The 15,771-nt window shown below is 44.0% G+C and overlaps 1 long non-coding RNA gene across 1 annotated transcript; it reads right to left on the bottom strand.

Annotated features, from left to right (window-relative positions):
- Window positions 1–1,905: 1,905 nt before the first annotated feature.
- Window positions 1,906–7,357, bottom strand: LOC308594121. Its single transcript, XR_014011342.1, has 4 exons — window positions 7,095–7,357; window positions 5,539–5,738; window positions 3,600–3,687; window positions 1,906–2,040 (listed from the first exon to the last, which is right to left on the bottom strand). It is a non-coding gene; the product is annotated as an uncharacterized lncRNA (long non-coding RNA).
- Between the last annotated feature and the right edge of the window lie 8,414 nt (window positions 7,358–15,771).

The raw sequence follows: 15,771 nt of genomic DNA, 5'->3' as shown, positions 1-15,771 counted from the left end.
TACAGGCCTGTGCAACAATGTTTTAGCATACTGCAAGGTTAATATTTTCTGAACACTGTTGTCTTCTAAAACAGGAAGCTGCAGTTTAAAATCCAATTTAGACGAGAAGTTGGAGAAAATCGCTAAAGAAATATGTGTCTGAGTGGATAAAGTGGTTAGTTAAGTACTATTTAGAGGCATGTTTGGCATAAATCTTGCAGCCAATCTTGTCTACATTTTAGCTGAGGTCAAGACCACTCAATCTACCTATTTTGAGTTCCCCTTCTATATGCCAAGAGCGTGGTGTAAGGAGCTTTGCTGCAATATGCATTTATAACACACTCCCAGCATCCTGGTCCCTGCTGGCTGTTCCTTTACCACGTTAGGGATGCAGCAATATTTTGGCCATTCGCGGTAAGCTGAAACTTTCCTGAGCTTTGTCTACAAATATAGATAAATGTAAAGGACCCCTGACAGTTAAGTCCAGTTGCGGACAACTCTGGGGTTGTGGCGCTCATCTCACTTTACTGGTCGAAGGAGCCGACGTTTGTCCGCAGACAGTTTTTCTGGGTCATGTGGCCAGCATGACAAAGCCGCTTCTGATGAACCAGAGCAGCGCATGGAAACGGCGTTTACCTTCCCACTGGAGCGGTATCTATTTATCTACTTGCACTTTGTGCTTTCGAACTGCTAGGTTGGCAGGAGCAGGGACTGAGCAATGGGAGCTCACCCCGTCACGGGGATTTGAACCACTGACCTTCTGATCGGCAAGCCCTAGGCTCTGTGGTTTAGACCACGGCGACACCTGCATCCCAGTCCAGAAACATACAGCAGCACAATTCCCTCCAGACCCCTGCAACAGTGACCACTTGCAAACACAAGGCCCTGAGAAAGAGCGGATCGGTGAGTACATCTGGTGAGCAAAGGAAGGCCTCTGCCAATCGTGAGCAGAACATTATCATAAATGAGAAAGGTAAACTAACTTATCAAAAAGCACACTGCCACTGGTAGCTGCATCACAAATGATAAATCCACATTATTTGGCCTCCTTATGTAAAATACAGTGGTACCTCGGGTTACATACGCTTCAGGTTACATACGCTTCAGGTTACATACTCCGCTAACCCAGAAATAGTGCTTCAGGTTAAGAACTTTGCTTCAGGATGAGAACAGAAATCGTGCTCCGGCGGCGTGGCAGCAGTGGGAGGCCCCATTAGCTAAAGTGGTGCTTCTGGTTAAGAACAGTTTCAGGTTAAGAACAGACCTCTGGAACGAATTAAGTACTTAACCCGAGGTACCACTGTATATTGTCTCCTATTCTACATTTGCAGCAGTCAAGTTACATTCTCTAACTCAGCCACATAACCAAGAATAGAAAATCAGTAGGAAGCAATTCTATGCTTTGGGATGAGCTACACACACTAGAGACATATGAGCATAAGGCTCAATGAGAACCTCTTCTGTCTCAAGCTTGCCTTCTGCCATGTCTGCACTAACCATTGTTTGCAACAAGAAGCCCACTTTCTTCTCCAGGTGACTGGCCTGCAAAGTGCTTATGCCTCTAAGTTACCAGTGTATAAAAATAGAGTGCTATGGAGGGAGGACAAGTGCTGTTGTGCTCAGGTTCTATTTGCCAGCTTCCCACAGGTATCTGACTAGACACTGAGAGAAAAGGATGCTGGGCAAGATGAGACTTTGGCTTCCTCCACTAGGGCTCTTCTCTTCTAACAAGAGGCAAAGGGGAGCACTGAGGCTAATGCAGATCTTCCCCTGTGCGTACAGCTTACCCCTTGCATTATTGTTGACATCATATTATTTTCTCTTTACAGTATCAGAAGATAATAAAGGTATGTGTATCAGCTGGGAAACAGTGTGCTTTTTTTATAATTCAGAATACAATGGTTTACATAAAATGGTGCCATGGCCTTCAATGAAGAATAGCAAATCTAATCAAATTTTGTCTCTACCCATTTCTGCGGTAGTGTCGTCAACTGCTCCTGTATGTGCCTTTAGCAGCTTTGTGACAAGAAGAGATTGGGCAGCTGATGTTTTTTCTCCAATCTGCAGATGCAATGGGGGATGGGGGGTGGGAGCTTGATTTGATGAATGTCCCTATGTGGTATTAAAGTACTTAGAATGTTCTACCCCAGTTTCAGTTTTTAAAAATTAATACCTTGCCTCGACATGCAACTATAAAACGTCTATCTTTTTTATCTGCAGTAGCAATCTTACAATGAAGAGCAAGGTCGTACAACTCACAGTACACAATGTTTGATATTATAGAGTACAGCTTCTGTTTATTTTCCTCTCTCGTGCTTGCTGTACAATGAACATGTTCTGTATCGTCATGTGATTAGAGAACTGGGCCAAAACAAACAAAATGAATTTTAACAGGGAGAAATGTAAAGTATTGCACTTGGGCAAAAAAAATGAGAGGCACAAATACAAGATGGGTGACACCTGGCTTGAGAGCAGTACATGTGAAAAGGATCTAGGAGTCTTGGTTGACCACAAACTTGACATGAGCCAACAGTGTGAAGCGGCAGCTAAAAAAGCCAATGCAATTCTGGGCTGCATCAATAGGAGTATAGCATCTAGATCAAGGGAAGTAATAGTGCCACTGTATTCTGCTCTGGTCAGACCTCACCTGGAGTACTGTGTCCAGTTCTGGGCACCACAATTCAAGAAGGACACTGACAAACTGGAACGTGTCCAGAGGAGGGCAACCAAAATGGTCAAAGGCCTGGAAACGATGCCGTATGAGGAACGGCTAAGGGAGCTGGGCATGTTTAGCCTGGAGAAGAGGAGGTTAAGGGGTGATATAATAGCCATGTTCAAATATATAAAAGGATGTCACATAGAGGAGGGAGAAAGGTTGTTTTCTGCTGCTCCAGAGAAGCGGACACGGAGCAATGGATCCAAACTACAAGAAAGAAGATACCATCTAAACATTAGGAAGAACTTCTTGACAGTAAGAGCTGTTTGACAGTGGAATTTGCTGCCAAGGAGTGTGGTGGAGTCTCCTTCTTTGGAGGTCTTTAAGCAGAGGCTTGACAACCATATGTCAGGAGTGCTCTGATGGTGTTTCCTGCTTGGCAGGGGGTTGGACTCGATGGCCCTTGTGGTCTCTTCCAACTCTATGATTCTATGATTCTATGATTACATTATGCCATCTACTTTGTGAGTGCTATCTTGCACTTTCATAGAAGTCTTTGTGCTTGGTGCAGACTTTGGTAATGTGTGTGCCCTGTGCCCCTCAAACCACTGGCTGCAGAAACGAAGTGCAATAATGACGTACTGGTCTTTCCAAAACACCACAGCATGTTAGCCAAGGAAAATATTCTATAAGTAGTGCATGGTGAAATGCTCTTGGACCCATACTATTGTGCCTGAAATCATAACTTTCTGTGTAGGTCCAGTATTGTGCCAGCCCCTCAAATTTTAACACACTGATAAGAGTATTTGCTCTTGATAATGTACTTCTCTATATCCAGCTTTTCCTGTCATCCAAGTTGTACTGTCCCTGTAACTGCCTCAGCAATTTCAGTTAAGATGTTCTTATGCCCTGACTCTGGACATTTTTGTTTTTTTTTGAGGCAGACACATTAGGTGCTACTTACACAATGTCTGATGAAGCAGTATCTCCAGAATGTGTCCAGGTCTCAGTTGCTGTCTTCTGCTTTTTGAAATAATTGCTGATATCCATACCTAAACAAACAGAAATGATTCTGCTCCTCTGCTTTCTCTCTAGCAATTCTATATAAAAAACTCTCATGCCTTTCTTTCAGCCTTCAATGAATCAAAACAGGAGGACTAAATTTCTGTTTCCCAAGAAGCAGATCAGCAATTTCACATCTGAGTTCTTGCTTCTGTTCCTCATACTGCCTTCCTGAGAAAGTTAGTCCAGGCACAGGAATCTACTGTGCTGTGAAGACAAATGCAAAGACAGAAATTCTGGCTCTCTGCAATCTCGTGTGTGTGTGTGTGTGTGTGTGTGTGTGTGTGTGTGTGTGTGTGTGTAATGTCTGACTGGCTGGAACAATCTTTGTTCTATTATACTTTCATTGGATACTTCTAGATGTTTATTTAAAGTTATGTTCTGTGCATTTCCAAAGGTCAGTCATATGCCAATTATACTGCAAGAAATCTCTGGCCAGTTATTCCACTGCCTACTGAAATCAAGTAAAGCACCATTTTGTGAAGTTCTACATGATTAGTTCTGTGTAACCAATGTCTTTTCAGCAGCTCCTGGCATATGTGGTGTACCTGTAGCTTAAAAATTCTTAACTGGTGACAGCCTGGGGTCCTGTACCCTAGGTGACCAATTAAGTCCCACCCAGAGGCACTTAATGAGGTGGAGAGACTTGTTAGTGGCAAGAGAAGGTAAAAACTGAAGAGGCATGTGAAGGAAAAGTTTTGGGAGAAACAGACTGGCTTCTTCTGCCTTTGCCAAGGGGAAAAATGAATGGAAGGAAGATTTTTTAAAATTCTACAAAGACCAATGCTCTCCACATGATTAAGGGGCAGTGGTGCTGCAATGCTTGTCCTGCTCTCTATATTGTGTAGCTCCACCTTCGGCACTAATGAATTAAGCATGGACGTCTGCAGTGAAAGAATCCTAGAAATCTATGTGTATAGTTCCCCACAGACCCCAAATACAGACATTCATGTCTAATATTTGGACATCACTGGAGGGGCCAATCAATGTGACTCTAAAAGGTGTGGCCAGTGGCATAATCCCACTCCCGCTTGATCATGTAGAACCCCTTCAAATGCATAAAGGGTCTTAAGGGCTGGGTCAGATGTTGTTTACTTCATGATGAAGAATCTCTAACTCTTGGTTCCTCCAGCCAGTTTTGGGTAGCTGGAGCTTTCTTTCCCCTTGTCCCAGTCAGAGACCTAGTGGAAGCAAATAAATCACCCCACCAGATGCTTTCCTTTTTATCTTTCTGGTGGTGGAAGCTGCTCATCCCCCTTTCATTTGCAGACTTTGAGAAGGATGAGCAAGTTCTGCTATGTGTATGTCTGAAAGCCACCTGGCATAAATAAAAAGGCATGCATGCCTCTCTTAATTCTGTCGTGAGACTCCAGGAAACCCACTTTCTGCACAGTGTTAATAAACTGATTATGTGATGCCTACTCTGGAATCTGCTGCCAGTATGTCATTTCCCCTTGGCAAATGTGGACAGTCACTCGAAAACATTTCATTGAGTGACAGGTGTGTGGGTAGGCCTGAATTGTCTCAAGTACCATGACACTGGGTTTTAACAGTGACAGGAGTTATGTGACTATCTGAATGTTCTTTCTTAATCTTTCAACACTGCTTCTCATATCCAGGATTCTCATAGACATGGAGGACAAGGCTGTCAATTGCTGCCAGTGATGATGGCTATGCACGCCCTCAATTGTCGGAGGTGGTGTGTCTCTGAATGCCAGTTGCCAAGGAATACAAGTAAGGAAAGTACTATTACATTCATGTTATCTGGCTGGCCACTGTGTGAACAGGATGCTGGACTAGATAAGGTAGTTAGTCCACCCCACCCTGCACTCAGCTCTCACCTGTGGCTCCTAGAAGTTGTCAGCATGCATCAGTGGCCACACTCAGGAAACGGCTTTGACTGGTGGACTAAAACCAGGTGAGGGTGGCCGATGGGTCTCAAGCCTTCAGTGTGTTTGGGACTTCTCCTACATGCAAAGACAGGCTCTGGCAGATTGAGCAGATGAGGCAAATAGTGGGTCCAAGGCTCAAGAAGCACAAGCTGTAGAGGGAAATGAGGGGCAGATGGGGCTCATCAACCTGGGAAGGAGAAGGAATATTGATCCTAAACCTCCACTGCCTTGCAGCTAAATTCATTTGTGAAAAAGGCTTCAGGAATAAATCTTGAGGGGAAAATGCATACCTGCTGCCTTGTGGGACAACTTTGGGAGAAGATATGACTAAGGAGCAAACTTTACACAAAGCCAAAGTGGAGCCCCTGAGATGGTTAGATGGCATCTTGTACGCCTCCTTCCAGCAACTCCTGCAGCCAAGGTGGTGCCAAATATATTGCTCTGCTCTCTTTTGGATCACATCAGCAAAGCTGGGGGAGGTCTTCTGGTCTGGGTAGCCCAGGATTTTCATACATGCTGCCCAGGCTTGTGCCCCAGAGAGGTCACTTCAGTGCTACTAATGCAGCAAAAACAATGTGGGAGGCGGCAGCTATAAGTTGCTGGCCTCTGCAGACACAGCAAGTGCTGTGATTCTCCAGTGGTTTGACTTTGCCCCCGGAGGCGCACTCCAGTTTCTTGAGATAGACACATGCCAACAAAAGAACCTTTCCCAAGCAGTGAAAGGTTTTAGAGGTGTAGCATTTACTCAGGTTTCCTTTGAATGGAAGAATCTCAGAAGACTTCCAGTGGACTGGAATATTTGAACATATTTACAGTGTATAACTTGAATATAAGCAGAGACAGACAGACTATTGAAACACTCAAAGCAAAGCAAATCCCATACAAAAGAATAGGATTAGCTTAATGAAAATGACTCACACAACGCAACATATATGCGTAACTGAATTACTGGGGTTTCTGGGTATTATTTTATCTAAAGATGGCAGTTCTGGTAAACAGAATGAGCCAAACTAGTCCACCAAAAATTGGCTTGCTAGGGGTAATTTATGAAAAAGAAAGCTACTGAAAGAACCCTAAGGGCAAATAAATCTAGAGCAAAGGCAAATGCAGAAGTAGAGATTTGAAGCAAGATTCTCTCCCATTCCTCCTGCTCCTGTAAATGTGGGGTGACAGGTTCTCAAAGACCCAAATTTGCAGATAAGTATACCAAGTTTTCTCATGTCATTTGTATATCACAAAAATAGCACAGTAAAATATTCTTGTTTATAAAACCCAATAAAATAAAATAGTAATTTTGCACATCTTTGCACATCTAAAGGAAATCTATCTTACAAAAGCTGACCTAAACTGTATACTACTTGGCAAACAGGAAGAAAAAGAAATATTCTCAGCTGCAGAGGAAGGTGGCCTCTCTTTTTTAAAATCACAGGGTTGTGGTACCACTTTCACTATTCATACTAATCATCTATATTAGAGTTTCAGAGCAAAAGCCAGTATTAACTTACATGACATGTGCTCTTGGCCTTGCTCTGTTGAGCTGGTTCAAAGAAACATTCAATCAGATTCCATCACATTTCAAGTTTAAAGACACAATCGGATTTTGGCTTCAAAACTTGACATCAGATAGCAAAATGTTGATTTTCAAATGACAGGTTTGGCAAGACTTCATTTTAAAATTAAAATTACTTTTGACTTGACAGGCAGCTAAGAAAGATAGAGCTAAGGCCAATTTCATTTTATGCCTTGATCAACTTTCTCATAACTTTCTCCTGAGTTTCAGGAGTGTTGCTATGGAGATGACACCTTGTGACATCACAGTTGCATCATAATAAGCAAGATGGTGCTGAGCATCTGGCTGGCTTTAGCACAATTTCATTGAAAGCAGTGAGGCCAGTGTCCAAGACCTGGAGAAGAGTGGTGATTTGGGGCATCTGAGGCCAGAGAGATGCTAACCAAGAGGCTGTGCATAGAACAGATACTGAAATAAGACTAACAATCTTTGATCCATGGAAATGACAAGACAGCATGAATGAACTGAGCAGAACTTGAATCAAAATCACATGGTAAGAAGCTTGATCTTCCTTCCTCTTTGCCCTTGATGCCAAATGCATGCAACAGTGTGGCTTGCTTTAGGCAAACAAGAATTATAGAACTGTAAAATTGCAAGGGACTCCAAGGTCAACTGATTCAACCTCCTGCAATTTAGGAATCACAGCTAAAGTATTCCTGACAGATGGCTATCCAACCTCTATTTAAAATTCTCCAATGAAGTTGAGTCCACCATCTTCTGAGGTAGTCCGTTTCACTGCCAAACAGCTCTTCCTGTCAAAAAGTTATTTCTGGTGTTTAGTGGTAGTCTCCTTTCTTGTAATTTGAATCCATTGGTTAGGGAACCACCCTCTGGAGCAGCAGAAATCAGCCCTTTAGATACTTGGATATGGCTATCATATCACCTCTTTTCCAGGTTAAATAGACCCAGCTCCCTCAACCGTTCCTTGTAAGGCTGTTTTCAGACTGTTGATTAGCTGGGTCACCCTCCTCTGTCCATGTTCCAGCTTGTTGATATACTCCTTAAACTGCTGTGCCCAGAACTGGACACAGTATTCCAGGTGGGGTCAGACCAAGGCAGAATAGAGCAGTACCGTTACTTCCCTTGATTTGAGCACTATGCTTCTGTTGACTCACATTAAGCTTGTAATCTACTGAGACCCTTAGATCCTTTTTATATGTACTGATGTCAAGCCAGATGTCCCCTATGCTATGTGACCTGGTTGCAAACATGACCTGCACATACATACATATATATATATATATATATATATATATATATATATATATATATATATTTGAAGTGAGCAACTTGTCTTTAGACTTCCATCACATGAACAAACATGGAAGATTGTGGACATGTGGGACTAGTTCTGTGGTATTATTGCCGTTAAACAGTTCTGCCTAAATATGTAAAAGGTGAAACTGTCCTTGAAAAATCATGACACAGATTTGAAATTGTCACTTTTTTAGAGCTTTTCAGTACATTCACAAGAGATCTGGGATTTGAGGTTCAGCTCAAACTTGATCAAATTTCAGTCTGTAATGTAGGAGGAAGGGGGCAAAAAATTCTGCCAAGATGCCACTTCCTTTCAGGGTCTGCCTGCTGGCAATGGGTGGGGCCAGAGCCAAAAGTAGGTCAGGTCACCTCTTTTCTCTCTGACACCCTCTTGTCTTTCTCGCTTGCTTCCAGCAAGGGCAAGCTGTCAGCAGAGGAGCAGATTGCTCTTGGCAGAGGTCCTCATCTGCTCCTGATGCTAGGACTATGTTCTACCAAAACTATAGCCCATTTAGATGCCCCAGAGGAACATTGCAACAGCTAACAACCAGCAGCCTCTCCTTTCATTTTAACTTCTTGCAGGACTTGCTGTCAGACATGCTGATATTCTCTGATGGCTAGCTTTTACACCTGCCAGTGATGGGGTTTGTTTCATTTTGTTTTTTGCTGTACATCTACAAATAAACATATAGCAGAGTGGAACTGACGTTTCCTTCTGAAACATCACACATTTCAATCAACCACGAGAATACAAACCTCCAAGAAAAGTTTCAGATTTGACCTCCTCAGTGCTGAAAGGCCAATTTTCTTTGATTGTCCAATTTCCATCCTTGCTACAGAGAGTTTCTCTCACAATTAGGAGTAGAGCTTCCTTCCTCCTAAAATGAAATGCCCATGATCAAATGTATGAAGTGAAAATGACAGCCTAAGTTTGCCAAGTCGCTCAACAGAGAGCGGACACGTTTCATTCCTGAAGCTGACAGTTGTACATCTCTTTTGTAGCTAAGGTGGCTGAAGCAGGGTATGCAACATTTACATAGAAAGGTGATTTTGGTCACAGTGCCAAAGATCATTTTAGCTGTGTAAATTGTGCATTGGAAGCACTGTCTCTTTACCTCATGTTTTCTTCCCTAGATATTTCAAAAGGAACCCTTTTGCATTTTTTCCTTAGAGCTCTGCAAAACATAATTTGCACTGGATCATATGAGCTTTGATAGTAAATATATATTGGACTGCTTGCTGCTCTATGCAGAACTCAGAGACACACCTTTTTATCTGTGGAACAGGTCAAGTTTGTTGCCTGGGCAGCCCAGGGCATGCACACACATTGCTCAGGCTTGCATCCCAGGGAGGCCACTTTGGAGCTGCTACCACAGCATTTCAGTTTAGCCCCTTGAAGCACACTCCATTGTCTCTTGAGACAGACAGATGCCAACAACAAGGTCAAGTGGTGTGACTGTAAGAAGACTAAATCCTCAGTAGTGTATAATTAATGTCACAGAACTAGAAAAAGCAGGAAGCCAAAAGGATCTCATGGGTCATCATACCTAACTCCCCAACCCCTGGAACATTGTCAGAGGATACCCAAGCTCATCTCCAGTGATAGGCGGCATTGTACATACACCCAGAATTGAAGTTTCCTACATCAAGGACTGAATTCATGGATTAAATGCTTGTTTAACCTGCTCTTAGACAACTCATTGCAAATGAAAACCGTTCCTAAAATATAACTCTCCAGACTTTATATTTTGCATGTTTGAATACTCCTGCTGCCTCACAAACAAATGTTAGTTTTGTGGAGTTCTTCCAGAAAAGGGCCTTCACCATTCCAGTGCCCATCAGGTGGAATGCTCTCTGTACTGAAATTAGGCTGGCACCCCAGGTGAAGTGTTTCCACCATAAAATTAAAATGTATCTGTTTACCTAAGCTTTCTAAAGTCTGCTAGCACTGGTTCCTATTGTCTTTGGTTACTGTGATATTATTACTAAGATCTGTTGAAATATGCTGTGTGGGAACCTCTTTGGTATTTTCTGGAAAATTCAGAGTGGTATAAAAGTGCTTTTAATACGAAATAATAAATACATGCAAGAAATCAATTCCCCTCTTGGAAAATCCATAGGTCATTGGGTTTATTTATATACATTCACCATCTCTTTACATGATTTCGGGTTTTAAAAGTGGTCTTTCATTGAAGGAGTCAGAAAAAGATTGTTCCAATTTGCATGAGCATACTTGTTTTGTAACTAAGGTCATGGATTTGAAATCTCCCAATGTCAAATACCAAAAACCTGGACCTCTACAATCTGTTGTCAGGAGCGAGCCAGCAGTAAATCACACGGAGTAGGTAAAGTTAACTCTTTATTCGAAAAAACAGGATCTGCAAAGGAGTGCCAGACCTAATGAAGTATTGCCCTTATAGGCAGTTATGGAGACTGAAGGCCCCCATAAGTTCCCTGCATAAGTTCCCTCCTCTCCCAGGGTTTTCCCAAGCAATCTGAGACTGCATCTGTGTGCCTGTCTCTGCTCCTCCAGCTTCATGCCTCTCTGGGTCCTTGGAGACCAGGTAGGAGAGGAGGGGGAGACACCCGTGCCTCCTCACCAGCCTAACTCATATCTACTTCTCGGCCACCCTCATCCCACTCTCTTGCTTCTGCTTTTGGACTTCTCTCTGTCACAGATTCTCCTTTCCCACCAAACCTTGTTACCTCTTCAGCTTCCAACACCTCCTCCTCCCAGGCTTCTTCCTCTGACAACTCATCATCGTCCCACCACCAATCCCCGGGCTCTGAGCCTTCTTCCCTTGGGGGTTCCCCAGCTGGTTCCTCCCACCATTTCCTCTGCATCCAACCAGTCCATGACATCTGTTGATGGACTGCAAATTGCTTTGGGGGCATCTGGCTTTAAATTTGTGGTGCTAGATTCATAGTCTTTGCTGGATTTCAGATTCTGGTGAATAACTATCACTACACTGAGCTAAAACAGGCCACCCAAACAGCAGTGGCTGAATATATTCAGGAGGCAGCAGTTGTGTCACATTAGTACATCCAAAGATTGTGCAAACAGCAACAGTATACATAATGAATATCTGCATCAAATGTTGAAATCAAATGTGTCTTGCTGGAATGAATGGCAACCAAAGGCATTTTCTATCATTGGTGTGGTAAAAACAGTCTGGTATGTTTAAGTAGCATATGTCACAAAATTATCTTCTACTCTTATCAGCTACTTCTCCATGGTAAAGGCAAAGGACCCCTGGATGGTTAAGCCCAGTGAAAGGCAACTATGGGGTTGCAATGTTCATCTCTCTTTTCAGGCCAAGGGAGCTGGCATTTGTCTGCAGACAGCTTTCCAGGTCATGTGGTCAGCATGACTAAACTGCTTCTGGTGCAACGGGACACGGTGACGGAAACCAGAGCACACAGAAATGCTGTTTACCTTCCCACCACAGGGTACCTATTTATCTAATTGCACTGCTTTTGAACTGGTAGGTTGGCAGGAGCTGGGACAGAGAACGGGAGCTCACCCGTCTTGGGGATTCGAATCACCAACCTTCTGATTAGCAAGCCCAAGAAGCTCAGTGGTTCAGACCTCAGCGACACCCACCCAAAGGTAGGGCCCGTCTGGGATTTGAACCCAAGACCTCTCGTGCCCTAAGCGAGAATCAGTACCCCTAGACCAACGAGCCATGCAACTCATCCAGCATAGGAGCTGGGCTGGGATTGAGGAGCTGTAGCCAAATACACTTTATTGTGCTCCATTTCTTCTTAGCTGGTGGGTGTCCCCCTTGAGAACAATTATCTGGCAGAGTGCAGAGCAGCCTTTAGGCTGTTATAAACATTTATGGAGACAGTAAAGAGCCAGGTATGGCACTCTAACTGTTCCAATGCTGTTGCGAATTATATCAGCATATAATTTGGGTTTGTATTTAATGAAGTTTTTCAGTGACACACATAGATTTCTGTCTCATAGTAAGCTTTGTATATTTTATAGCAGTAATTTACAAGTGGTGGTTTGAGTTCCTACTGTGGGTGATGTGGAGTGATAATGAATAGGAGTCAAAGTTTCCCTTGGTGTTGCCCACAGGAATAAATCAAGGTTTTCAGAGCAACTACATTCTCTTTGTCAGGCTTTTCCTCCTTAATAGAAAGTGCTTTGTCTCTGAATCTGTTGGGCAAGCCCCCGGATTGCCAGGAGACAAAGCACAATGAGTCTTTAGGCTAATGGCCTCAGTCTTAACACAGTTTGTCAGGGGTTCAGGGACAGAGGCACAGGTGAGGGGGGAGACGGAGAGCGATGGGGAAGAAACCCAGGACAGTGAGGAAGAGGATGACAATGACTTGAGGTCTTCCATGAGTCTCTCAAGTGAATCGGAGGATTCCCAGAAGGGGGCGCCCCTGGTCAAGCCAAGGGGGGTCACAGGGGGGACTTGCCAGGAGCAGGGAAGCAGCAGGGAAACCCCGAGTGGGAGTGGGAGATCGGGGTCGGCTTCCCAGGAGGAACGGAGTGAGAAGGGTGGAGTTACCAGTGTGACACACGGAGCAGAGCAGGAAGGAGACAGGGGAAGGAGATCGGGGCAGGACGTCCTGCCGGAAGGGGCGGAGAGTAGTACAGGGAGTAGTGTAGCTGTCAAAAGGAAGGTCAGGGGTAGCGAACGCGCGCCAAGTTCAAATGTGGAGGCGCGCGGAAATGCAGAGAGCCCGGAGGAGGAGCCTGGCCCCAAAGCACGAAGGAGGGGGGAGCAGGCATCTGAGGGATCCGCGTCAGGGGAAAGCAGGAGGGAAGGAACCCAGGGGGGCAGGAAGACCCTGCGGAAAAGAAAGGACAGGAAGAGGTGGTCTAGCACAAGCCTCTTAAGCTGGTGTAGAGGCGGGACCGACTCAGAGGGGACTTCAAACATCTAGGCTAAAAGACGCGGGGCTGCACGCCTCGGTAGTGGAACCAATAATGAACTGCAATAAACATCCTTGTATATAAGAAGAGCTTGGCGTTGGTCTTTTGTGAGCTGAGACCTGAGGCAGCCCCTGACACAGTTCATATTTGTTTGATTATTTATGAAATTTATTACCCACTTTTCACTACCGAAGTGAGATACTATGTCACTAAAATACAATCACATTATCAATACAGTGGTACCTCGGGTTAAGTAGTTAATTCGTTCCGGAGGTCCGTTCTTAACCTGAAACTGTTCTTAACCTGAAGCGCCACTTTAGCTAATGGGGCCTCCTGCTGTCACTGTGCCACCGCTGCAAGATTTCTGTTCTCATCCTGAAGCAAAGTTCTTAACCCGAGGTACTATTTCTGGGTTAGCGGAGTCTGTAACCTGAAGCGTCTGTAACCTGAAGCGTATGTAACCTGAGGTACCACTGTAAAATAAAGTCAGAATATGCATTCAGCAATGTGGTGACCAAAGGCCTGTGTGAATAGTTAAGACTTCAACTGTTAGCTCCAATTCTTTTGAGCTTTTGGTGACATCTGTATCTGGGAGTGGGGGGAATTGCATAATCTGTGTGCCTATCTAAAGTTTTTAATCAGGTTTTCTAGCCTGATAAAAGAAGCTACAAAGCAGCTATTTGGTAAGGATGTGTAAAATGAAATGCATGAAATCACAAATCCCTGAAGAGCTAATCAGCAGAAGTCCAGCTCATTTGCTGGAATGTAAGTGATCTTCCTCTGATTTAGGCTGAGGAATCACAGCTTTGATTTGCTTTCATGGGTGTATAACCTTAAATTGGATTTATCAGGGTTCATCTGGATGATCAGTGAATGTCTACTCCAACTATACTAACAGCCTTTGCAAAATAGTCCCAATAATCCCCAATGAGAAACCAAAGTGGGCATAGGCTGTGTGAGGCAGAGCTGCGAAGGCACTCTCCTGACACTGGTGCCACCTCAGCTTTCCTCAGATGGAGCTGAGGTGGCAGGCAGGATAGAGGCAAGGTCAAGGATGTGGGGGTGCACTGTAGTGGCTCTGCTGGTGCACCCACACAGACACGACACTGACACCCCACTTCTCCATCCAGGTAAGCTGCAGCTACATCAGTGTGGGGAGAGTAGCTCCACAGATCCACCCCAGCTCATGGATTCCTACTACTTTCATATTTAATTAAGGAAGGCGAGAGCCTTTCAGTGGAGATAATAATTGTAATAAATAAATAGCTGTATTGCTATTTACACAATCTTTTAAAAAGTGAAATGCAAAGCAAAAGGTTCACAAGTGGAGGGGTAGTCTTATTGTTGTTATCCCTTTTTAAGGCTAGATGAGTGTTATTAATTACTTTTTTAATGTTCAAAGCTCTTTACTTACATCATTTCAGAAATGAGTGCTACAACTCAGTGCCACAATTTACCTCATAATGCAGATGAGCAGCTGGGGCTAAGAGACTATGTCTTAAAATGTGAGCATTTGGAGAACTATAGAATCAAAGAATCATAAAGTTGGAAGAGACCACAAGGGCCATCGAGTCCAACCCCCTGCCAAGCAGGAAACACCATCAGAGCACTCCTGACATATGGTTGTCAAGCCTCTGCTTAAAGACCTCCAAAGTAGGAGACTCCACCACACTCCTTGGCAGCAAATTCCACTGTCAAACAGCTCTTACTGTCAGGAAGTTCTTCCTAATGTTTAGGTGGTGTCTTCTTTCTTGTAGTTTGGATCCATTGCTCCGTGTCCGCTTCTCTGGAGCAGCAGAAAACAACCTTTCTCCCTCCTCTATGTGACGTCCTTTTATATATTTGAACATGGCTATCATATCACCCCTTAACCTCCTCTTCTCCAGGCTAAACATGCCCAGCTCCCTTAGCCGTTCCTCATAAGGCATCGTTTCCAGGCCTTTGACCATTTTGGTTGCCCTCCTCTGGACACGTTCCAGTTTGTCAGTGTCCTTCTTGAACTGTGGTGCCCAGAACTGGACACAGTACTCCAGGTGAGGTCTGACCAGAGCAGAATACAGTGGCACTATTACTTCCCTTGATCTACTATACTCCTATTGATGCAGCCCAGAATTGCATTGGCTTTTTTAGCTGCCGCGTCACACTGTTGGCTCATGTCAAGTTTGTGGTCAACCAAGACTCCTAGATCCTTTTCACATGTACTGCTCTCAAGCCAGGTGTCACCCATCTTGTATTTGTGCCTCTCATTTTTTTTGCCCAAGTGCAATACTTTACATTTCTCCCTGTTAAAATTCATCTTGTTTGTTTTTGCCCAGTTCTCTAATCTGTCAAGGTCGTTTTGAAGTGTGATCCTGTCCTCTGGGGTGTTAGCCACCCCTCCCAGTTTGGTGTCATCTGCAAATTTGATCAGGATGCCCTTGAGTCCATCATCCATATAAAGTAGTAAGAAACAATATCTGGTCTG

This window comes from Podarcis bocagei (assembly GCF_964188305.1).
Source record: "Podarcis bocagei genome assembly, chromosome: 8".
NCBI lineage: Eukaryota > Metazoa > Chordata > Lepidosauria > Squamata > Lacertidae > Podarcis > Podarcis bocagei.
Note: the sequence above shows the minus strand (reverse complement) of the source record. Positions and strands in the feature narration are given on the sequence as shown.